Here is a 25,532-nt window from a genome sequence, read left to right on the forward strand (position 1 = left end):
CTAAGGATGTTGAGTATTTCTTTAAGTGTTTCTCAGCCATTTGAGTTTCCTCTTTTGAAAGTTCTCTGTGTAGATCTGTACCCCATTTTAATTAGATTATTTGGTTTTTTTTCATACCTAGTTTCTTTAGTTCTTTATATATTTTGAATATTAATTTCTGATCAGGTGTGAAGTTGTTCAAAATCTTTTCCTATTATGTAGGCTGCTGCTTTGTCTGAATGACAGTGTCCTTAGCCTTCAGAACATCAGTTCTCAGCCTGTGGGTTGAGTGCCTTTGGGGGTCAGATGACGTTCACAGGAGTGGCCTAAGACCATCAGAAAACAAAGATATTAACATTAATATACTTAACAGTAGCAAAATTACAGTTATGAAGTAGCAACAAGAATGATTTTATGGTTGGGGGTCACCACATGAGGAACTTTATCAAACGGTCACAGCATTAACAAAGTTGAGGACCACTGCTTGAGAAGCTTCCCAGTATCATAAGGTCTCATTTATTAATTGTTGATCTTAGTGCCTGTGCTAACAGTGTTCTGTTCAGAAAGTATTCTCCTGTATCAATGAGTTCAAGGCTATTCTCAGCTTTCTGTTATCAGGTTCAATGTATCTGGTTTTATGTTGAAGTCTATGATCCATTTGGAGTTGAGTTTTGGGCAGGGTGATAAGTCTCTATTTGGATTCTTCTAAATGCAGCAATACAGTTTGACAGCACCATTTGTGGAAGATGCTATCTTTTTTTCCAGTGTGTATTTCTAGGTTGCTTTTTTTATTATTATTATTACCAAATATCAGGTGTCCATAGGTGTGTGGATTTATGTCTGGACCTTCAATTTGATTCCATTGATCAGTGTTGGTTTTGGTTTGGTTTGGTTTTTGTTTGTGTTTTTTGAGACAGGGCTTCTCTGTGTAGCCCTGGTTGTCCTGGAACTCGCTCTATAGACCAGGCTGGTCTTGAACTCACAGAGATCCACCTGCCTCTCCTTCCCTAGAGCTGGGATTAAAGACATGTGTCACCACCACTGGGCACAATGTGTCTTTTTATATACCAATATAATGTAATAATGAAGTTTTTATCACTATAGCTCTGTAGTACAACTTAAAATTGAGTGTAGTGATGTCTCCAGCAGTTCTTTTATTTTTCAAAATTGTTTTATGCTATCCTGGGTTTTGTGTGTGTGTGTGTGTTTTCACACAAAGTGGAAATTATTCTTTCCAAGATCTGTGAAATACTCTATTGGAATGTTGATGGAGATTGTGTTGAATCTGTAGATTGTTTTTGGTAGGATGGCCATTCTTACTATATTAACTGTGCCAATACATGAGAATGGGAAATCTTTCGATCTTCTGATATATTCTTTCATTTCTTTCTCTGATGTCTTAAAGTCTTATCATACAAGTCTTTCACTTGCTTGATTAGAGTTTCTCCCAAGGTATTTTATATTATTTGAATATACTGTGAAAGATGTTGTTTCCCTGATTTCTTTTTCAGTCTGTTTGTCATTTGTATATAGGAAGGTTGCTGATTTTAATGAGTTAATTTTGTATCCAGCTCTTTGCTGAAAGTGTTTATCAGCTATAGGAGTTTCCCAGTGTAATTTTTTGGGTCGCTTACATATACTATCATGTCATCTGCAAATAATGATGTTTTGGACTTCTTCCTTTCCAATTTGTATCCCCTTGATCTCCTTCAGCTGTATTATTGGTGTAGTTAAAACTACAAATACCATATTGAATTGACAGGTAAAGAGTAGACAACCTTGTACTGATTTTGGTAGAATTTTTGAGAGTTTTTCTCCACTTAAGTTGGTGTTGGCTGTGGGCTTGCTGTAAATTGTCTTTATTTCATTGAGGTATGTCTCCTGTATCCTTAATTTCTCCAGAACTTTTATCATAAAAGGGCATTGGATTTTATCAAAGGCCTTTTCTCAATCAAATGAGATAATCATGTCTTTTTTGTCTTTCAGTTTTTTATATGGTGGATTGATTATATTTATTGATTTCATATGTTGAACTATCCCTTCATCTCTAGGATAAAGCTTACTTGATCATGGGGGATGATGTTTTTGAAGTGTTGTTGGATTGAATTTGTATTTTGAAAATTTCTGCATCAGTGTTCATAAAGGAAGCTGATCTGTAATTCTCTTTGCATCTTTATGTGGTTTGGATATCAGAGTAACTGTGACCTTGGGAAAAGAATTGAGCAATATTCCTCCTGTTTCTGTTTTGTGGAATAATTTGAAGAGTATTGGCATTTAATCTCCCTTGAAAGACTGGCAGAATTCTGCATTAAAACCATCTTTTTGTTGTTGTTGTTGTTATTGGCTTGGGATGCTTTTAATTGTTTTTTTTTTTTTTTTCTGTTTCATGAGGGCTTAATAGTCTGTTTAAATTGCTTATCTAATCTTGATTTAATTTTGGTAAGTGGTATGTATTAAGGAAATTATTCATTTCTTTTAAATTTTCCAATGTGGTGAAATAAATATTTTTAAAGTTTGCCCTTCCGATTCTCTGAATTTCCTGAGTTATGGATTTCCTATTGTTATGTCCTACTTTTAATTTCTTTTTGTTTTATTTAAAAAAAATTTATTCACCTTACATACCAACCACAGATCCCCCTCTTGCCCCTCCTCCTGCTCCCCCCTCAACTTCGCCCCCAACCCACGCTCCCATCCTCTCCTTCAAAAAGTCCTTCCATGGGGGAGTCAGCAAAACCTGGTACATTCAGTTGAGGCAGGTCCAAGTCCCTCCCCCCTGCATCAAGTCTGTGCATTTGTTAGTCTAAATACTTTCTCTCTGCCTTTTAGTGAATTTGGATAAGGGTTTGTCAATCTTACTGTTTTTCTCAAAGAACCAATTCTTTGTTTCATTGGTTCTCTCTCTCTCTCTCTGTCTCTCTGTCTCTGTCTCTCTCTCTCTCCATCAGGTTTGATTATAGCTTTTGGGGTTTTCTGCTTCTATTGATTTCAGCCCTGAGTTTGATAATGTGTTGCCAATCTACTCCTTTTAGGTGTGATTTCTTTTTTTTTACTCTAGAGCTTCCAGGTGTCCTGTTAAGTTACTAGTATGTGGTCTCTCCAATTTTTTATAGGTACTTAATGCTTTGAGCTTGCCTCTTAGGACCACCTTATTGTGTCCCGTAGGTTTGGAATTATTGTGTAATTGTTTTCATTCAATTCTAGGAAATCTTTAATTTCTTTTTAAATTTCTATCGAGCCAATTTTCATCCAGTAGTGAGTTGTTCAATTTCCATGTGTTTGTAAAATTTCCGTTGTTTCTGTTGTTGTTGATATCTAGCTTTAATTAGTGGTAGTCTGCTAGGTTGCAAGGAGTCATTTCAATTTTCTTGTTATCTGTTGCGACTTGCTTCGTTTCCAGATATGTGGTCAAGTTTGCAGAAAGTTCCATGAGGTACTAAGAAGAATGAATATTCTTTTCTGTTTGGGTGAAGTGTTCTGTAAATATCTGTTGGGTCCATTGGCTTCCAACGTGAGTCAGCTTCAGCATTTCTGTTTAGTTTTTGTTTAGATCACCTATCTATTGGCAAGAGTGGGTATTGAAGTCTCCTACTATCAGTATGTTAGGGTTAATATGTGTTTTAAACTGTAGTAGTGTTTCTTTTACAAACTTGGGTGCTCTTGTGTTTGGGTAAGAATTGCAATGTCCTCTTGGTGGATTTCCTTTTGATGAATATGTAGTGTCCTTCCCTATCTCTTCTGATTACTTTTGGGTTGAAGTCTAGAAATCTATTTTGTCAGATATTAAAAGAGCTATACCAGCTTGCTTCTTAAGTCCATTTTCTTGGAATATCTTTTTCCTTCCTTTAACTGTGAAGTAATGCCTATCCTTGATGTTAAGGTGTATTTCTTGGATGCAGCAGAGGATGGGTTCTGTTATCACAACTATTCTGTTAATATATGTCTGTTCATGGGGGAACCGAGACCAATGATGTTGAAAGATATCAATGAACAGTATTTGTTGATTACTCTTATTTTCTTATTGTTGTTGTTGTTGTGGTGGTGGTGGTGTGTGTGTATGTTTCCCCTCTTTTGATTTTACAGTTTGGGATTATTTATTCCCTGTGTTCCTTTGGTGTGGTTAACCTCTTTAGGTTGGAATGTTCCTTCTAGTGCCTTCTGTAGGGCATGAATTGTTTTATCATGAAGTCTCATAATCTCCATAGATTGTGATTGAACACAGTCTGGGCTGGCATCTGTAGCCTCTTAGCTTCTATAGAACATCTGTCTAGGACTTTCCAGCTTCTAGAGTCTCCATTGAGAAATCAAGTATTATTCTAACAAGTCCGTCTTCATATGTTACTTGGCCTTGGATGTCAGATACAGAGGTAGGCTTGGATATGCTACCAATAAGGTTGTAGACTCATTTCTCTTCATACATATAATTCCTTCACTCACAGGTTTTTCTTTTAATGAACAGAATGTCTTAAACTTGATGCAATGTTTTTTTTTAATCATTCTGTAATAAATAATGACATTAAGGAAAGCATACCTGTCTAGAGACCAGAAAGAGATGCTTCTAGGTTCTATTCTGAAAGTTTAATAGTTTTGTTGTTTATACGTTAATATATCTGGGATTGAGCTTGGCCAAATTGCAAGATGATTGTCAGTTTTGCTTTCTTCCACAGGACTGTTCTGTGCATGCATGCTTATGAACTTTATTTCCGTCGGCTTGTTCCTATGTTCCTATGTTTTCTGTGTCACTTCCTTTTTATGGAACATTTTTATATCGGTCTGATTGGATAGTCCCACTTGATACAAACACCTGCTTGTTCCTGTGCACATGCACACATACTCCACATATATGCACCACACGTCATATACATATACCATACATGTACACAACTACAAGCAGAGAGAGAGAAAGAGGGGTGAAGGAGAAAGGAGAGACAGACAGACAGACAGACAGACAGAGGTGGGGAGAACGGGGGGAGAGAGAGAATTGATTTTTTTCATTAAATTAGACTATAAAAATTTATTTGGAAAAGTATGTCTTCAAAGTAGTAAATCTATCCTATTTAAATAAATATGGGATATCTGTCCAATTACTTAAGCCACACCAAAGCTGTACAATTTCTTTTGTGAAGTATTTCTTGGTGTGAGGGAGATGGCTCAGTTGGGAAGAGCGTTTGCGCTGCAAACGTGAGGCCTGAGTTTCGATCCCCAGCACCTATATAAAAAGCTGCACATTGCTATGAATGCCTGGTGGGCATTAACGATGGAGACAAGTAGATTCTAAGAGCTTGCTAACCAGCTTGCCTACAGTGAGCTGCTGGTTTGGAGAGATGCTATCTCATGGGCGTGAGGTAGGGAGCAAAAAAGGAAGATACCTGACTTCGTGTTCCTGCCTCTGCAAACTGGTGCATAAGTACATGCACCCACACATACCACACCCCATATACACACTTTTTTTTTCAATTTTTAGTTCTGTATTCAGGTTTATTCAGATATGTGGATTTGACATGCTACAGCAAATGGTCCTCTTTCTATAAAAACAAATAAGTAATGGTCATTAAAATTTTAAATACTTTAATAAATTTATATGCCCATTTCTTTTAAGTTTCAACAATAAATTCCCAAGACAATATTCTAAATGCCCTTTAAAATGCAGTCACATCAAGTATAAAGCCATGTTACCAGTGACTGCCAGAGCCCCTGAGACCAGCCTTTCTGGAGGTCGGGGGCTAGAAATCAATTGCCTACTGTGTTAGAGGCCAAACTGCATTGGCAATGTGGCTCGATCTATCTTCAAAACACCACTGTGTGTTTCTGCAGAAAAAATGACACACAGACACCAAATTACAGTAACTCAGACAAAATGAACTGGTGATTTTAAATTCTAATTTTAACATAGTTTAAAAACTGTATGTTGCAAGAACAAAAGAAGTCTATTTTTCACCTGACAATGATAAACGATGGTGAGTATAGAAAAACAACCCATCTCATATACTGGTGCCAGTTTTGTAAATTGCTACAAATTTTTTTGGAGAGCAATTCAGCAATTTCTATAAAAACATAATATGCTTATACCCATTGTCCCAGTAATTCCACTGTTGGAAACACATACCACGGATATGATGCCACACCGCATAAAGAGAAAGAATGAGGATGCTCAACGTAGCTTAAATGTTCAATCCACCAATATGAACATGAGCCACATCCCATGTGTCCATATGCAGCATGCTCAGATAAGTAAAAATAATGAGGGGGAATCCTGTTTGAGAATAGTAAAAGAATAAAAACAGTTAAAACCAATGAGTATAACTTTGCTCCTGTGAGATCACTGTTTAAAGATTAACTACATAATAGATAATCATGGGTAAACAGAGACTTTCTAGAGAAATGAAGCCAAAATCATACAATGGCATAGAAAAAGATAAAGAAGGTAGACAGACCGGAAGAAAGTCACACAAAGAGAGACCCAGTCTTTGCTTATGAATGCCTTCAACTGATTTGAAAAGACCCACTCTCACTGTGGCATATAAACCTGTTTTAAAAAAAAGTTTACTGAATTAAATGTTAGTAACAGCCATAGCATCTAGTCCAGGGTTGAACAAATCAACTGAGAACCATGGTCTAGCATGTTAACGTAAACTATCAGAAACAGAAACACATATGTGGATAGCCAGATATGCAGCTAGAAGAGAAACATATGCATGAATAAATTATATGAGTAGAAGTATCTGTACCTTCATGGAAAATTCTTGTCATGAAACCATTAGCCATAGGCCCAGGTGAAGCAGTATAGTGAATATGAAGGAGTGGATTTCATCATCATTTCTGGTGCCTTGTTTTTGTTTTGTTCTCTCTCTCTCTCTCTCTCTCTCTCTCTCTCTCTCTCTCTCTCTCTCTCTCTCTCTCTCTCTCTTCTCTCTCTCTCTCTCTCTCCCTCCCTCCCTCCCTCCCTTTCTCTCTCTCTCTCTCTCTCTCTCTCTCCCTCTCTCTCTCTCTCTCAACACACACATGCACACATTGGATCTTAACAACTACTTAACATACCAAATAGCATAAAAGTAATTAACATGAAAATACATGGAATTACTCCTGACTTGTGAGTCCTTTCACTCCATCCTCCACCACTTCCTTTAAGACTTCCCTGCACCTGTTTCCTCTGAGCTTTAAAATGCTGCAGCTTGGGGCTGGCAGACAGCTCAGTGGGGAAAGGTTCTTAGAGTGCAGACATGAGGACCCAGGTTTGAATCTCCAGCACACATGCAAAAAGCAGGCATGGCTGTGCGTGTCTGTGACCCAAACACTGAGGGGACAAGACAGGTGAATCCAAAGAACTTGCTGGCCAGCCAGCTTATCCCAAATAGTGGGATTCCCAATCAGTGAGAGACAATAAGGCAGAGAGTGATAGAGAGATACTTGAGCCCTCAACCCTTTGCATGTGCACACACTGGCCACCACACCTGTACACTCACTTGCATGTCCCACACATGCTCCTTCCCCCACACATCATTTCCTCATAGCCTTCCTGTGACTTCCCCAAGTCTGCATTTCACCTCTGTCCTTGCTACCTTCCCTGTGTGGACTTCTGAGTATGTTATGTTCTTTCTTGTCCTGATGGGCACATGCATGGCTTCCATTAGGGTATGAAAGTGTTGGCTATTTGTCTATACCACCTGAACCCTTTGCATTGGGTTTCCTCCAGTGGGAGCCACTGGGGATAGCAATTTCTTATTTATACCTGGGTCTTTCTGTTGCCATCCAAAGGCACGCATTATGCCTTATCGTTACCACATCTGCTGCAGCATCTGGAAATGTATTTGAGGTGGCTGTTTGAACATCACAGTTCTATGTACTCAATTCTGGAGGTTCTGTAGCCCACAAATTGGCACATTCCAAAATAGCCACAGGTGGCAACTAAGCTCCTGAAGATTGAGGGTGCTTAGATCAGCTAGTGCCTGAGCATTCAGCGTCCCATCCAGGTGTGTTGATCACATGTTCTCTGCAACAGGTCTTCTCTGTGCACACCAGCTGTCTTTGTTTTCCCCTTTTCTGAATCTACCATTTGTTAAGTGTCTACTTAGCTGTATTGGACCCACTTAAAAAACACATATTAAATAGCCTTGAACACTCACAACCCTTCCAGGTGAGTATTGCTTTTGCTGCTTTGAGATGGAGATACTAAGAGCAAGAGAGAAGATTCAAGCATGTGCACCGATGGTAACATTAGTAGAAGCTATGGTAGACCCCACTGAAACTCAGCCCATGGGTTCTTTCTGCTGCTGCCTGTACCCTCTGCTGAGACTCTCTCCCCACCAAGTCCTGCCTCACCACCACAGCGGGATGTATTCAGATTTCTTTCAGGAATTCATCACTCCCACCCACTCAGTTCCTTCTTGCCTCTTACATCCATAGGAGGTAGAGATCTAAAGGGCAGCATCCTTCAGAGGCAAATTCATCTTCCTGCCTTCAGTCACCACAGTGAGGTGAGTAAGTCTGGCATCGACACTGAAAATCCAATGCCTTCTTTGCAACAGATGATTTGGGAGAGCTCCCCTTTCTTGAGTATGATTATCATTTTTCTTCTAGAAATATATAGGTCAGGGCATCTCAGTTCTAGTACTACTGACCCTTGGGCCAGATAGGTCTTCTCTTGAGTAGTGTTCCTGACCTCTAAGCCCATCCAAGTGTGACATGCACAATATTCCCAGATCTCGATAAATAATTTCTCTGTGGGAAGGATGGTTGGCACAATTGCCTCATTTGCAAAATGTAGAATGCCACCTGGATGTCCTACCAACCCTTGATACTCACTTGGCTTAAACTAACACAATGATCTTCTCCCAACCATCTTTGTATTCATCTCCTAATTCCTACTAGTGAAACTGTATATTTGCAACTTTGCCCTTGCTATGACAAAAAAAAACTGATCAGAACAATTTAAAGAGGGCTGGAGAGATTGCTCAGTGGTTGAAGACCATGTACTGCTTTAATTAAGTTTCTAGTACCCATGTGGGGCCACTCAGAACTACCTGTAGCTCCAGGTTCCACCCTCTTCTGATCTCTGTGGTTACTAAATTCACACACACACACACACACACACACACACACACACACACACACACACTAAAGAAGAAAATACTTTGGCTCACAGTTTGAGATGATAAAGTCCATTGCAGTAGAGAAGACAGGTTGGCAGGAGCATGGGGTAGCTGGTCATATCCAAGCCATAGTCAGGAAGCAGGGCAAAATGAATGCTGGTACTTAGGTCACTTTCTCCTTGTTGTTCAGTTGGGGACTCCAGCCCATGGGATGGTACTCCACACATTCAGGATAAATCATCTTTCCTTAGTGAGGCCTCTCTGGAACCATGCTCAGAGACACAGCCAGGAATATCTCCTAAGTGACTTTGACTCCATCAAGTTGACAGTCAAGATGGATGGTCGGGAGAAATCACTTTCCTGTAGTCATTCAAACTTAGCAACTCTGGGCTGTGACATACTCAGTCTCTCCCCACCATGTCCCACCAATTACAAGTGCACAGGATGTTGACTTTAATCCCCAAGTCTGTCTGAGTCTGGCCACCATGAGCACCCACTAAGGCCTACAATCTTCATACAACCTCACTGGATCAGTCTATTCTGTGCAATGATATCAAGAAAAGATTTCTCTAAGACATCTTGAAGGACACGCCTTCTCTTCCAGGCTGTTCAGTGCTTCCCTGCCATAGACCAGATGAGGTCCACATTGCTTGACCACACATTTTGAAGTCTCCAGCATATGGCACCCCTGGGTCTCCAGCCTTGGTTCAAAACTCATTGCAAGGACCAACAGGGCAGGTTGTTGCTAGTCAACACTGGGCTGTGCATGTGGCCTGATGCCTTGTCCTCACGCTGTCACCTTTTTGGGAAAATTTTCCCTTATGGCAGTCTTTAAGGAAAGACTCTTTCCTTTTGAGATCAAACTGAAACCTACACTGCTCACAAATGTTCACTTCCCTGGCTAACCTGGAATATGATGCTTTCCCTGTTGAAGCAATATGGATGTTTACACAACCCCCCCCCCCTTCATCTTCTGGATAGACTGTGTGGGCTAACAGCATCTTCCTTGTTGGACTGCAAACTTAATGATGGAAGACATTTAATCATAATAATCATATTCTTCTTTATCCACCTGACAGAACCTCCCACATCCATTTGCATTTGGGTGCTCTTGTTTGTCTAAATATACAATAAAAGCCAAGTTATTCCCTGCTGTCTTAAATCAGTTACTGCAATTGCTCTCTTAATTGAGCTCCTGACTCCTCTCATCTCAGCCCATCCTTTGCTGCTACAAAAAGGAACTTTCCAAACCCAAGACTGATCATACTGATTCTGACTTAGAACATGGAATGCCTCCTGTTGCTGTAGGATGGGAGCAAATTCTTTTGTAGGGCATAGAAAACCCTTTGTGTTCTGATTATCCTGATGTGTCCCGGGGGTCCAACTTCATCATCTTCTGTGGCATGTTGACTAGTTTCCAGAGATAGCTGTCCTACCAGTCTTCTGTCTTCAAGCCTTCCATACCTCTGATAGCTCTGTTCCTTTACCTAGAAATGGCTTTGCCCAGCTATATGTATGTACCTGCATCATTAGTTCATCTGCCACCATTGTGCAAGGACAGCCTCCAGTGCTAAGTGGTTGTAGTTCTTGTAATGTTTTGGTGAGCTGACCTTTCACACAATGGAATACATCACTACTTGATAGATACATAGACAACATGAGCTATGCTAAATGGTAGTCTTTCTGATGCCTGGAATAATGCTGAAAAACAAAAGAACTTGAGGGAAACTGGCTTATTGAGGTTCTGGATGGCCAGAGCAATGTATATACATATGTATATAGTGTGCATGAATGTATGGATGTATGGACTTATGGACATATGGAGGAATTCAAATCAATACGTTTGTTTACCAATGAGAAGTGTAAATAGCTTCGAGATTTATCATATCAGTAAGTAAATGTGACCACTGAGATCTGTTTAATCTGAAACATGAACATTTGACACTACTGAGAGAGGGACATCTGAATGAACGGCTAGTCTCTGCATCTGTCCATTTTATATTTAGACAATTCCAAGCTGCCTATGCACTGCCCTTACTCAACCCACTGGATACTCAGGAAGTATCTTTACTCTATGTCATGTCATGCAATGAAAATGCCCCCATGTGAGCTGTGCTGCCTGTCCACAGATGCCTTAATGGAGTCTGTCTGTTGAGAGGCACATTTGCCCTTGCTCTGACTCCAACAGGTGCTACTTCTCAGTGCTGTTTGCATAGCCACTTAAGCATCTCTCCACCTTTCCCCTTCAGCGCTGCTTGACCCCTCACCTCTATCTTGCATCAATCTTATAAATCAAGAGCACTGCCAGGGGGGTCCAGAAAAACCCAGTGTGTTAAATCACACATATGGCCCATTTGATTGCTAAAACAACACATCATAAACTAATGAATTTATAAACAATATATTTACCTCTCACAGTTCTGGAGACTCAGAAATCTGAGACCAAGTTATCTGCAGATTCTGTTCCTGGCAAGGGCCTGTTTCCAGGTCCAAGGATGACACCTCATCATGTCCTCACATAGCAAAAAGAAGGAGCTATAAAGTACTCTGGGGTCTCTTCTATAAGGGCCTGAATCCCATTCAAGAATGCCCTGCAATCACAGTCTCATAACTTCCTAAAATCCAAATATTATACACAGGGGATTAGCTTCTACTGTGCAGCCTCGGTGTGGGGAGGGGACAACACATTGAAACCACCGTATATTCTAATAATGTACTTTTCTTATCGATAGGCACTGCACTGAGATGCTTGCATTTCTGTCCTCTAAATGAACACAAATGGGCTCTTTCCCTCATATCGCAACGACTCTACATATGCATGTCTGTGTTTGAGCTCTCCCAGAATGGTTTTTGTTTGACTTAAAGGCAGAAGGTAGCTCAATATGAGCATCTGTCCCTTGTGGATGCAAAGTAAGCAGCCACCTCAAGCTCCTGTTGCCCTGACTGAACCCTGGAACTGCGAGACAGAAGGAACTTTTCCTTCTCTAGGTTGCTTTTGTCTGAATATTTTATCATAGCAACGAGACCAGTGACTGATACAGAGAATAGAGACAACTGAAAATAGTATGAAAAGACAGTTACTGGCTAAGAGAGGACAAAGAACCTACCAATGACATCGAGTACAATGTAAAGGTAATTCTATATACATTATAGCAGTCAAGGATTGGGTAGAAATGAAGCCTGAACCAGGTGTGTGCTGGCTTATACCTGTAATCTTAGAACTAGGAATCTGGGGCAAGGGGATTGACATGAGTTTGGCCAACCTGGCACCCATAGACAGTACCAGGCCATCCATGACTACTGCCTTTGTTAGGGTTTTTGTTGCTGTGGTAAAACACTATGACCATGAGCCACTTGGGGAGCAAAGGGTTTATTTCATCCTTCAACTCTCAGACAACACTCCATCACTGAAGGAAGCCAGGCCAGGAGCTCAAACAAGAGAGGAACCTAGAGGCAGAAATTGATGCACAGGCCACAGAGGAGCGCTATTTACTGGCTTGCTTCCCCTGGCTTGCTCAGACTGCTTTCTTATAGCATCCAGGACCACTAGCCCAGGGGTGGCATTCCCACAGTGGTATGGGCACTTCCACATTAGTCATCTTTCAAGAAAGTGTGCCATAGGTTGCCCACAGACCAATCTGTTGGGGGCTTTTTTTTCAATTGAGGTTCCCTCTTCCTAAAGAACTCCAGCTTGTGTCAAGTTATAATCTTAGCGAGTACCACCACACAGCAACTCTTTGCTCAAAGTAGGCAAGAAGGAGAAACATAATAAAAAAGAAAGGGGAAGACAGTTGCAGTATAGGTATAACTGTGACACATGGTTAACAGAATAAGTTGCTGGGCCATGAAAGGAAATATAATCTCACAGGAAGAAATCTATCCGAAAGAAAGGACACAAAGAGTCAGTCCAGCCTGGTCTCTGAATGGTAATAATTAATACTTACTGTACATGTGCTTCCCAGCAGGCCCAGACAAGGCACCTTCCGTGTATTATACCATTTAATCTTCACAATAATTTTAAGGTAATTATAAACCCTTTGCCTATTTAAAGGTGAGAGGCCCATGTGATTCAGTTATCTGTTTGCAACAGAATACCACATTCATATAAACAGCCAGGTGACTACAGCTGCCTGCAACAATAGCTGTGGGCCCAGGAAGGGGTCCAGATAAGCCAACTGGGCTCAAGTCCCACACACTGTGCCTGCACCTGGTAAGGTGTATGTGACAAGTGCAGATGATGAGTCCTCTGTGTTTGGGGGGCAAGAGAGATGGCAGCTGTTCTCCAGTGTCCTCAGTTCAGTCTGTATCTATCCTGTGGCAGGCTAGCTCAGTCATGTCCTTCTGCAATGGTGATCAAAGGAAAACTTACAAACAGGAACTTGCAGATGCTGTTGCAAGCCACCACCATCACTCATGGGTCACATGCAGTCAACGTGCCAAGAGCAGAGGCAAAGTGGGCATGTGTGAGAAGGTAACTTTGCCCTGTAGTTTTATGTCAACTTGACACAAGCTAGAGTCATCAAAGATCGTGCAGTAGACAAAACTGCAGGGCATTTTGTTAATTAGTGATTAATGGGGAGAGTCCAGCCTATGGTGGGTGGTGCCATCTCTTGGCTAGTGGCCCTGGGTTCTATAAGAAACCATGCTGAGCAAGTCAAGGGAAGCAAGCCAGGAAGCAGTATTCTTCCATGTCCTCGGTATCAGCTCCTGCCTCCAGGTTCCTGCCCTGACTCCCTTCATTGATAGACTATGAAGTAGAAGTAGAAGCCAATAAACCCTTTGCTGTGGGATGGTCTTTGTGTACGCTGTGAATATGTGTTACCACCATTAGTTAATAAAGAAGCTGCTATGGCCTATGACAAGGCAGAATAGAACCAGGCAGGAAATCCAAGCAAAGATACAGGCTGAAGGAAGACAGAGTCAGGGGAGATGCTGAGCATTGCCAGAGGAGCAAAATGTAATGGAACACAGGTAACGCCACAAAGCCACCTGGAAAAACATAGATTTAAAAAAAAACATAGATTAATAGAAATGGATTGAATTAAGTTGTAAGAGCCAGTTAATGATAAGTTTGATCCATAGGCCAAATAGTTTGTAATTAATATAAAACTCTGTGTATTTACATGGGACCAAGCAGCTGTGGGACACAGGTAAACTTCCAGCTGCAACCCTTTCCTCTCCAAGTTGCTTTTGACTATGGTGTTTCATCATTAGCAATAGTAACCCTAACTAAGACAGTTACCTTCTAATGGTGGTAGTTAAAAATGGAGTAAAGTGTGATCTCCTGCAACAGAGAAGATCTGTCAGGCTAGGTGCCAAGGCCATCAGCAGTTAAGTGTCAGGACTTGGATTCAAATTTGAACAATATGACTTGAGCTCATCCTGTAAAAAGATAACATAATCAAGAGAGGTTTCCATATATGAGATTATGAAAGCCTACAGAGTGGTCATGGACAGCATGCCTGAGAAAGTGTGGGAATAATGTGAACTTAAAAAGCTGTGTTGGGTTCAGATTGTGCCCTGTTACAAGTTCCTCCATATTGTACAAAACAGTGAATTTGCATGCTGTGTCTTACCCCAGGAGATACCCTTCTTCAAGAAGTTTCATTTTGAGGAAGAAGAAGGACCATAGACCCAAAGTAGATCCAGAAACTGTACTACCCATCTAACACAGTTGATAAATGGCTCATTCCTGGGAATAGAAAGTTGGCTACTCTTTAAGCTTATTGGGGTGAATTGAGACTGTGGGGACACACAAGCACATTAAAAGCATATTAAAGAAACCAAGCCAACTTCTCAGAAACACCAGACCAATAAATGTATAATTCCATTAGCTGAACTCCATAAAGGGATGGACAGCTAGCTCTCTGATATAGTGGTGCTGGAGACAGGTGGCTGTAAGGTCATTCATGTTTAGACAACAGGGCATGAATATGGATAATCAGAATGGAACAAGATGGCAAATCTAGACATCCAAAGGCTGTGAGTCAGCACAATGGTTAACACACTGGATATCTGGAGATCTCAAAAAGTGAGCAGTGATGTGTATTATGTAACTATTCCTGCAGAATGCCACTTTAGTGGGTTATATATAAATATGAGGCCTTCCACATCCACTTTAACCAGCCTGCGTGTGTGTGTGTGTGTGTGTGTGTGTGTGTGTGTGTGTGTGTGTGTGTGTGTTAGACCTCTGTGCCTACCTCCATGGACTTATGTGTCTGTTGGTAGCTGCTTACCTAGCCACCTTCACCCAGAGGGAACAAAGTATGTTTTATCTGCCCTCTAGTCCTTGCAATCTCTTCAATCTCCTGGCCTCTTACAACTGCCCCCTGTTCCTTTCCTGGCATTAGAACAGGGACTTTGTACATGCCCCTACCTATCATCTGATACCTGGCATGCACAGGATCAAGGACTCTCCAGCTTGGTCCCCTTCTACTGATGCAGCCCGTTTTATTCTTCTGCTTACCTGTCCACCTGCTCCTCCATCTGGACCTGGACCTGACCGGCTGTTTCCTAACCCTCACTAGCTTTGGCCTTTCACCCCACAGTTGGACTCAGAAGCTTTGCTCCCAAATCTGATTCAAACAGTTCCGACGGGAGCTCCATCCTGACACTGGTCTGGTTTACTCTCTCATCAATACGGACTCCTGGTCTACTTCTAAACCCTCTTGAACTTGGCTGCAGCCTCTTTGGCTTACATTCTTTCTGTAACTCATAAATATGTATAGAGATATAAGGATATGTTTATTAGATACTGTCATGTATGAGAGTTAATATTAGTAATTAAGATTGCAGGAAAGAACATGCATTCACCTTGGTCAAGCTACAGAGGTAGGTGTAATACATGAAAGGTTGCTATCATTGGAACCACATTGTGAATTCATTGTTATCCGATATCATAGGTAGATACAAACATGTTCACCTATATTTCTAACACAGCACACTTATGACACCTTGATTTCAACTTAAACCATCTTATTTTAACTCTTCCCTACAAAAAGCTAGAGTATTTGGGAATGTCCTTCATGTATGGGATTATGAGAACCAACAAGTAAGTCTTGAACTTATCTAATGAAGTATGGGAAGAATATAATCTTTGAGAGATAGAGTCCAAAATCCAATTTTAAGAGAGGAAGAACAATTAAAACCAGATGTCAGATTGTAATGATGGATGAACCAAGGTGGAAGGCTTTGGGACCATTGCTTCTACAGCCACAAGAACATCCCTGTCAAGAGAGGAAAGCATGGAAGAAAGAGAGGACTCTAAGAACATGTTACAGCGTTTATATTCAAATGTTACTCACTTCTTAACTCTATTTTGGTGTTGGTTGTTGTCTTAGGGTTTTATTGCCGTGAAGACACCATGACAATGGCAGCACTTATAAAGGAAAACATTTAACTGGGGCTGCCTTACAGCTCAGAGGGTTAGTCCATTATTGTCATGGTGGGAAGCATGGTGGCGTGCAGGCAGACAAGGAGCTGGGAATTCTACATCTTGATCTTCAGGCAGCAGAAAGTGAACTGGCATGAGCTTCTGAGACCTCAAAGCCCACCCCACTAGTGACACACTTCCTCCAACAAGGCCACGCCTACTCCAACAAGGACATACCACACACTCCAACAAGGACACACTTCCTCCAACAAGGAAATACCTACCCCAACAAGGACACACCTACTCCAACAAGGACATACTACACACTTGTTGGGGAAATACCTACCCCAACAAGGACACACCTACTCCAACATGGACACACCTACTTCAACAAGAACACACCTACTCCAACAAGGACACACCTACTCCAACAAGGACACAACCACTCCAACAAGGACACAACCACTCCAACAAGGACACACCCATTCCCACAGGGACACACCTCCTCCAACAAGGACACACTTCCTCCAACAAGGACACACCTCCTCCAACAAGGACACACCTCCTCCAATATGGACACACCTACTCTAATGAGGACACACCTCCTAATAGTACCACTCCCTATGAGGCAAGTATTCAAACACATTAGTCTCTGGGGGCCATTCCTATTCAAACAACCACAGTTGCTGAACATTCTGCAAATGGATTTTATATTCAAAATGTTGTCTGAGGTTTATTAACAAAAGTGCATCTTACAGAGTGCAACTGGAACAATAGTGATAACAACAAAGACAGACATCACCATCTTTTTTACATTTTGCCTATTTATTTTGCATTGAATAAGATTTCACTATGTAGCCCAAACTGGGGATCCTCCTGCCTCATCCTGTCTAGTGCTATGATTACAGGTATGTACCTGCATGCATAGCCTGAACTGGTTTTTTCCTTCTGTGCTTTTTTATTGCATGTTGTGTGTTTCCATATTCATTTGTGTGTGCACATATGTGGGCAGGTGTATATACACAGGTGAAGTCAGAGAGATCACCTTCAGGTGTCTGCCTTTACTGTTCTCTGTAGCAGGAATCTTAACAGTTCTTATTAATAAAATCAAACCCGAGGCCAGGTATTGGGGTCCATGCTGGAAGATCAGAGAGACAGAACAAGCCACAGCTACCTCACCTCGCCGGATCCTCAGCTGGTCTTGTTTCCTCACCTGGAGGCCTGAGTCCTCATCCAGAATGGGTCTCAGCTGAATTGCTGCTCAAAAGCCTGAATGCTTAACCAGCCAAATGCTTAACCAGCCAAATGCCTTTAGTTTCTGGTCTTCACGCCTTATATACTTTTCTGCTTTCTACCACCACTCCCTGGGATTAAAAGCTCGCTTTCTGGGATTAAAGGTGTGAGTCACCATGCTTGGCTGTATCCTTGAACACGTGGATTTCTGCCTCTGGAATGCTAGGATTAAAGGCGTGTGCTACCACTGCCTATCTTAAGTATCTAGTGGCTTTTCTGCTCTCTGACCCCAGATAAGTTTATTAAGGTACACAATATTTTGGGGAACACAGTACCACCACAGTTCTCCACTTTATTTTTGAGACAAGATCTGTCACTGATCCAGAAGCTCACTGACTGAGCAAGACTACCTAACCAATGAGATCCAGGGATCCTCTTGTTTCTGTCTCCCCCCACACCACTGGGGTTACAGATGCACCCACCACACCTGGCTTTCTACATGAGTGTTTGGCGGTCCAAACACAGGCCCCCATGTTTAAACGCCTGATATTTTGCCCACTCCTCAGCTCCTCCAGCCATCTTCACAAATGCACTAGTCTGGCTGGCTGACCTTAAGCCATCTTCTGTGTTTAGAATTTTATATGCTTTTGAAGAAAATATCGCAGCCACAGTCAACAAATATAACTGATGACAACTTTCTTAACAGTTACCAGGGTGGCCCTTTAGGGTGGCATCAGGTGTGAATAAAAGTAAAAGCAAAGAAAAGCATCGTATGTGTTACTTCATCTGAAAGGAGCGTTTGGTGAAGGCAGCTCTTGGGGTCCTTGCCACCCACACTGAGCTTCAACACTGAATAAAGAAGGACAGGTAACATTTTTTCAGCACCGATGAGTGACAGTGAATTTGATTTTCTCCCGTGGCTAACTTCTAACTCTGTGTCTCTGCTGACAGGACCATTTTCATCGCAAGGCTAATCTGGATGTCACGGTAACACCCGAAAGCATTCATGCTGCCATGATTTGTCCTTTCGCCATTAGCTGTACTGTTCCGACTCCTTGCCTTGAAGTCTATCCCTGTGGGATAGCATGGGATTCTCTCTCTTAGGGATCCTTGCAGAGGCTGGAAAGAGTCAGAGCCAGGTGCTGAGATAAGAGACTGACTGGGAGGGGAATTCCACTTGCTATTGTCTACTAACTCATCCACAGGTGTTTTTGTTAGTCACCCTGACATTGTCAATCAAAATCCTCAGAGTTATCATCAACAACCCTTTGAATGTTGACTTTGGTGGATGTGTTAGTTCCTTTTTTATCATGTTGGCCAAGCAGGACAAAAGCAATTCATTGGAAAAGCAGGTTTAGCCCCCAGTTTCAGGACTCAAAGTTCATGGCAGAGGAGATGGGGGGAGCTGCTGAATGGAGGCAGGAGAGTGTGTCTGAGACTCGTTCACATCTTAGTTGATCAAGAGAGAAGTCAGACAGGAAGGAGCAGTCTGAAGACCTGCTCCAAGTCTCCCATTTCTCCTCACCATGTCCCATGGGCTCCCAAAACAGCACACCATGGGGACGCCAAGTGACCCAAGACAGGATACTGTAAAGGACATTTTACATTTGAATGTAAGATCATGTTATCCACAGCCCACATCTACTTCAACCCGAAAGACGTTTCTGTTTCAGCAGCTCCAGCAGGTCCTATTGATTTTTCACCTGGATAGAACCTAGAAACACCTTGAAGGCAAATTTCTGAGCAAACCTGTGAAGGATTCTCCAGCTTAGGTGGGAAAACCCACCGTACATGTGACTGACTCAGTTACCCAGGTTCAAGTCATAGGCTGAAAAAAAAAGGAAGTCAACTTAGCACCACTGACCTCTGTTTCCTGACTGTGGACAGCAGCCAGCCCTCCCTCCCAAGATGGACTGTGTCCTGGAGCTGAGACAGAATAAGCTTTTCTTTCAGTCATTTTGTGGAGCACTTTGTCACAGCCAACAAAACAGTAAGGAATATGCCATCACCATGCATAATTTAAAAGCAGGGCAGCAGTGGTTTTAAGTGCTGTAATGACTGTTAGGGGCACAGCCCAGGCCTTGGCTCCGTCAGCTCCATTACCATCTATGCATCAGAGTCTGTGGGAGATGGCTTCTTTTTTTTTTTTTTCACTTTTGCTCTTGATTTTGTTCTCACACCTTAGACTTGCAAAGATGCAGCCATTTATCAAGATGATTCTAATATTATAGATTCCCCGTGGTTGTTTTTCACCCTGACAATGCCTGAAGCTGTGAGACAAGCGCTCTGATGTGGGGGGAGGGGTGCAGAAGAACAGAATCCAGGTCTGGCCTTCTGTTAAACTGCCCATGTGACATGAAGCAGGCTATTTCCCCTTCCCAGCTGGGTTCCCTACTTCTAAAAATGAAGTGACTAATCTTTGCCCGGCCTCCCCTCAGGGTGTGTCATGAGGACCAACAAGGACAAAGTAGATGATGTTCTTTGTAAACTGCAGAGCAATGCATGCATGCTATACTGGTTTCTGCCTCATTAATCTCCTACTGTGGTCTTGGAAGAGCTGTGTCCTGTTCTTTTTGCCAACAAGGCTGCACAGCTGGACAGTCAGGCTAATATCATCCCACCTTTAGCTAGGCTCCCCTCCCGCTGACCCTCTGCTCTTTCCCATGCATGCCGATGATTTATCTTTTAGAAGCAAAACAATATATCCTGATGACTTCTCTTCTGCCCCTGCACTTGTTGCTCTGGCCTGCCTGCCGAGTTCTTTCTACAGCGTGCAAGGAGCTGGAACCAAATGCAAACATCACCACCAATTAACACATGCTTACATCTCCTGCAAGAGACACACTCCTCTCTCTCCCCAGAACTCAAACAGTGTGGCTTCCCTCTCTAAGTTTTTTTAAGCGCTATGCAAACACCCAGCTACATGATGCTGAGACTCTGAACTTAGGAGCAAGCTGTGACTCTTGGAACCATGGGGCTTTTTAAAATTATGAGCGCTGTCCCTGGGATCCCAGGGAAGCACGGTGAAATACCTGTTTGTCTTAAAGCGACCGTGTTAGAAGCTGTCTGACCAATCTCAACCCAGTACATAAGCCGCTCTCTGTCCACAGAGAGAAGCAAGGACAGGTGGTGACCTGTGCCTGTCTCGTTGCCAGCACTGAAATTTTACATCCTGGGAAAGTCCACCCATCTTGAACAAACCACACAATTAGTCATTCTAGAAGAACAGTTCTCTATTTAGCACCGACTTGAGGCACAATGAATAATTTTTAGCTACCTTTTACTTGTACAAAGCCATTTTGGGGGAAAAATGTTTAAAAACAAAACAAAAACATGAGCACTTCATTTCAGCTCCTTCACAGACCCCCTCCCTGGTCTTCCTGGGAACAGTGGCTGACCTGGAACACGCACCTAAAGGCCAGCCTGGCTTCTTCCCTGCGTATTCAGTCTCCAATCCTCTCAATAAATTGTCAGCCGGTTTTCATGTTTGCAGATCTCCCAAACAATAAAGCAAGAATGTTTGTCATCCCCAAAGTACAGCTGCAAGAAGAGTGTAGGAGTGACAACTGGCTGACACCCAGGGGTGGAAAAAACAGGGAGAAGATTTCCCCCAAGGAAATGGAGCCTTGGAGAAAGGAGGCCATCAGCTCGGAGGACAAGCTCCTGGCCAGCTGGGGCCCCTCGCCCTTCCTCCTACAATGCCCACCTGGTGCCAGCAATGAGGTTCCCGCTGCAGCATGCTCCCAGGTCCCAAGACGCACATCACCTGCCAACACAATGCTTTCTACACCTGGTGGCGGTGGTGGCGGTGGTGTGGTTGCCGCCGCCGTGGCAGCCTGAGGGGAACTTCACTTCTGTGTCGAAACGGGCCATGGAGCTAGAAAAGGCCAAACACCCTTAGCCCCACAAAGAGGCCCCTTTGACAGGGAGGCTTTGATTCCAGGAGGGGTTGGGGTTCTCGGCGACAGGCAGCTGTCAGACAGGGCCTTTGGCGGAAAGGCCTCGGGAACATGGATTCCCCATGAAAGGAACACTGCGAGTGTTTGATCCTCTTATCCCTGTGCATCCCACTTGGATGCCTCATAGACAATGGTGTAGCTCAGGGGCGGCTTGCACACAAAGAGCCATTTATTCTCCCTGATCTTGGCAGGATCGGTACCGCCTTTGAACATCGTGTTGAGGAAAATCCAAAAGGTTTAAAAATCATCCCACTAGTTTTGACTCTTCCCATGTAGCCTCTGAGACCTGAGATCATTCACATTAAGGTCAAGACAAGTGTATTCATGCTTCTCGTGTAAGGGTGTGTGTGTGTGTGTGTGTGTGTGTGTGTGTGTGTGTGTGTGTGTGTGTACAAACCTGAGAGGGGCGTTGGTTAAGTCCCCTGCGTAGTGAAAAGCTGCACAGCTTTACTCTGGAATGACATGCTATGCGAAGCCTACAGATAGCATCAGTACAAGGCTGAGGGAAAAGGAGGCAGAGGCCACGGGGTTTGAAGGAAGGAGCCACAATGCTATAAAGAGAAGAAATGGGGGACTTGACTCAGGCTCCCTCTGCTTACTTACCCTCTCTAGAGAAGAGAAGATGCTCTCCCAGCCAGAAGGTGGAGCACCATGTTGATATCTTGCATGGTCTCTGAGGCTACAGCTTCCATCATAGAGGTCTGGATTTTACGGACTACAGACATTAGTCAGTGCATAGAACAAATCTACAGCAAGCAAGAACAGAAGAGCCCTCTGAAGCTCAGAGAAGGTTCTGGAAATCCCTGGGATGTGCACCTGGCTGCAGGAATATAAAGTGGACTAAGTGTATATGGTCTCCTCACTACCTGGCATAGGAATTCTTAGTCTTGGCCCCTCCTGGCCACTGAGAATGTACCAGTTAAGACCTGTCTTTGCCAGTTCAGTTGCTATAACAAACTACCAGAAACTGGGGGTAGTACTGGGCTCCCCATAGTACTGCAGGCACAAGATCAAAGTGACAGCAGATTCCATATCTGGTGAGGGCCCAGGTACTAATTGGCAAATGAGCATTTATTTGTGTGTTTCAGCCCGGGGAGTAGAGAAAGAGAGAAAGCGAGCAAACACCTGTGTCTCTCCTCATCCGGACACTAATCCCCTTTCCTAAGGGGTACACCCTCATGAGCTGATCACTTCCGAGAAGCTCCCTCCCAGTGTCATCACAGGGGAGACACAGATTTCAACACAGAAGTATTTCCAGAGGACATGAACTCTCAATCCACACCTGCATCTTCCATGGAAACAGCACCAATCTTATGTGTGTGTGTGTGGTCCCGTGTTTCCACTGTGAAAAGCTTCAGGCTGCACTCTTGACATCTTCAGGAGATTGGATAAGACGCACACACTGAGTAGTCTGCCTCACCAAGTCACCGAAGGAAAGGTATTAACCAAATATATAAAACGCCTTCACAGCAACACCAGCATTAGTGTTTGACCAGAGAAGTGGCTTCTACAGCGTAACCATGTGGACACCTACATTAGGCCTTTTCAGGGATTCACCCAGTCACTCTTTACGGAGTCCAGCTGTCCTGTCCCACCAATTGCAGGGCATTAACAGCATTCTTGGGTTCCACCTGGCACATTCCAGGTAGTACTCATTCCAGTTGTGGCAATCACAACCCCCCACCCACACACGTACACACATTGCCAAAATCTCCAAGGTATGGGAAAATAATCCATTAAGTTGAGAGCTGCTTTCCTAGGACATGTGGTAGAAAACTTGGGTTTTATGTGTCGTACCACAAACAGTTCTGCGCTATTCAAAGAATAATATAAAAAGCCCAATGTTGGGCCAGAAAAATAGCTCAGCAGATAAAATCACTTCCCATGTAAACCCAATGACCTCAATCCAATCCCTGGAATTGGCATCAAGATGAAAAAATGGGAAACACTCCACAAAATTGACCTCCAACTACTACGCTTGCACTGGGACATGCAGAACCATACATGTACATCATGCACACATAATAATAAATAGAAATAAAAATTTTAAGAGTGGTGACATTTCTCTTTTTACATACTTGTCTTTTCACTTGAGCATTGCTTTAGTGCACTGAAGGTTAATCACCTTAATTAATATTAATTATTCTTAATTGATATTCTCTTGTAGGTTCTTAGCCAGCAAAGCCCCATCTCTTGTAGGAGCCACCCAACAGAGAGGAGTGATCCACCTCTGCCTCAGGTGCCATACTGAATGCTCTCACTAGAGTGACAACAGCTTTTCTCCTAAGAGTTATAATTAAAATCAAGTCATATGGCCAAATTGGGAAGGAGGAGCTTCCCAGAAGCTATAGTTAACCCTTACAGGCCAAGCCTTGACTCTCTAGTCAAAACTCTGGAAAGGCTTAATATCCTAATTTTATTTGATATTTCATTAAGATGAACTTTTTTTTTTTACTTTGCAAACACACCTTTGTTTGAAAAATTCCTTTGAGCTTAATGTAGATGAAGGCAAAGTGACAAACTCATCCTAAATTATGGCTCTTTCCTTTTTCATTGTGCTGCTATTAGCAGATTTGTATGTTCCCCTTCTAATATATGTGTATGTATATAAATGTGTCCTGTGCTCTTCCAACCATCTGGAGTGAAATGACACATGGGTGGCAAACTGCTATTTTAAGCACTGAATGCATTATCTACAACTAAGCATGATTATCTCCTGCATTGTTAATTTCCTGCTGGGTCCATGTAATTCTGGTATCTTCATGGTCCATGCACAAGCGTCTTACAAGCATCCATGTACATTAAGGGAGGAAAGCAGAGAGTTCTTTAATAGTATGTTAGCTACATCATTCTGGTGCCAGAGTTGCAAGACAAAGACCCCAGGAGGCTAGTAAACCACTGTTTGCAACTGAAGAATACCTGTTTATTTAGCTGCTTCAATCGAGGCAAAGAAAAGCATCCCATTTGGGTTTTCAACCACTAAGCATTGTAGCAGGATATAGGAATTTCTTCCTGGCATTCCTCTCTGCTGATTTCAATCAAACAAAGAAAGGAACAGAACCTTTTTTTTTTTTTTTACTGGACTCCTAAGTGGCTGCATCTTCTCTTTTACAGTGTGGTCAGCTGAGAACCAGATGCTAAATGTGTGCACCGTGAAGTACATCAGACCCTGCATGTCCAATAAAGTGTTCATTCTGCAAACCTAGCAGGAATGGGCTCTACAGACCCAGGCACAAGCCAACTCTGAGGTTATTTCTGGAGAGAGGCTCCTCACCTACCTGGACATTAGCATGGGGCTGCTTACCAACACAGCTGAGTGCTGACACGTGTTCTCCTCTCCTCCACGTTTAAAGAGAAACGGTTCTAAAGAACCCCAGAAGGAGGAGACAAGACAGTGAAGGATTCTTTTTCACCTTCACCCTAATCTTCTCTGTGTGACCCTTTTCATCCTGCCTTATGCCAAAATGAAGTGAATTGTGAATCCTAGGGCCTTTTTCAAATAGAAATCTGTGTTCTACATTACTTCTCCAGTACAAACTTTCCCTGGTTAGAAGTTAATCTACACACGCATCAAAAAATGTGTCACAGATTGCAGATCCTAGTCCGTCTGAGACCTGGAACTACACAATGATCACTCCCTATTCACCTGGGATGTCAGTACTTGGGCCCCGCCTCCTCTCAGGAACATGCACTCTAACAAATTAGGATTTCACTTTCCTTTCTGTTAGATTTAAGAACATTCAGTCTTACACCCACAGTGAGAGAAAAATGGAAAACAGGTCTGGGCTCATTCTGTGTGAATGTATGCATTTATCCCCTAAGACGGCAAATAGCCTTTTGTCCTGTTTGGTTTGCAAGTTTACCATAGCTTGGGGGTGAAAGTGAGCAGCCTAGACTTGCTAC

The sequence above is a fragment of the Peromyscus leucopus genome, chromosome 16_21 (assembly GCF_004664715.2).
Source record: "Peromyscus leucopus breed LL Stock chromosome 16_21, UCI_PerLeu_2.1, whole genome shotgun sequence".
Lineage (NCBI taxonomy): Eukaryota > Metazoa > Chordata > Mammalia > Rodentia > Cricetidae > Peromyscus > Peromyscus leucopus.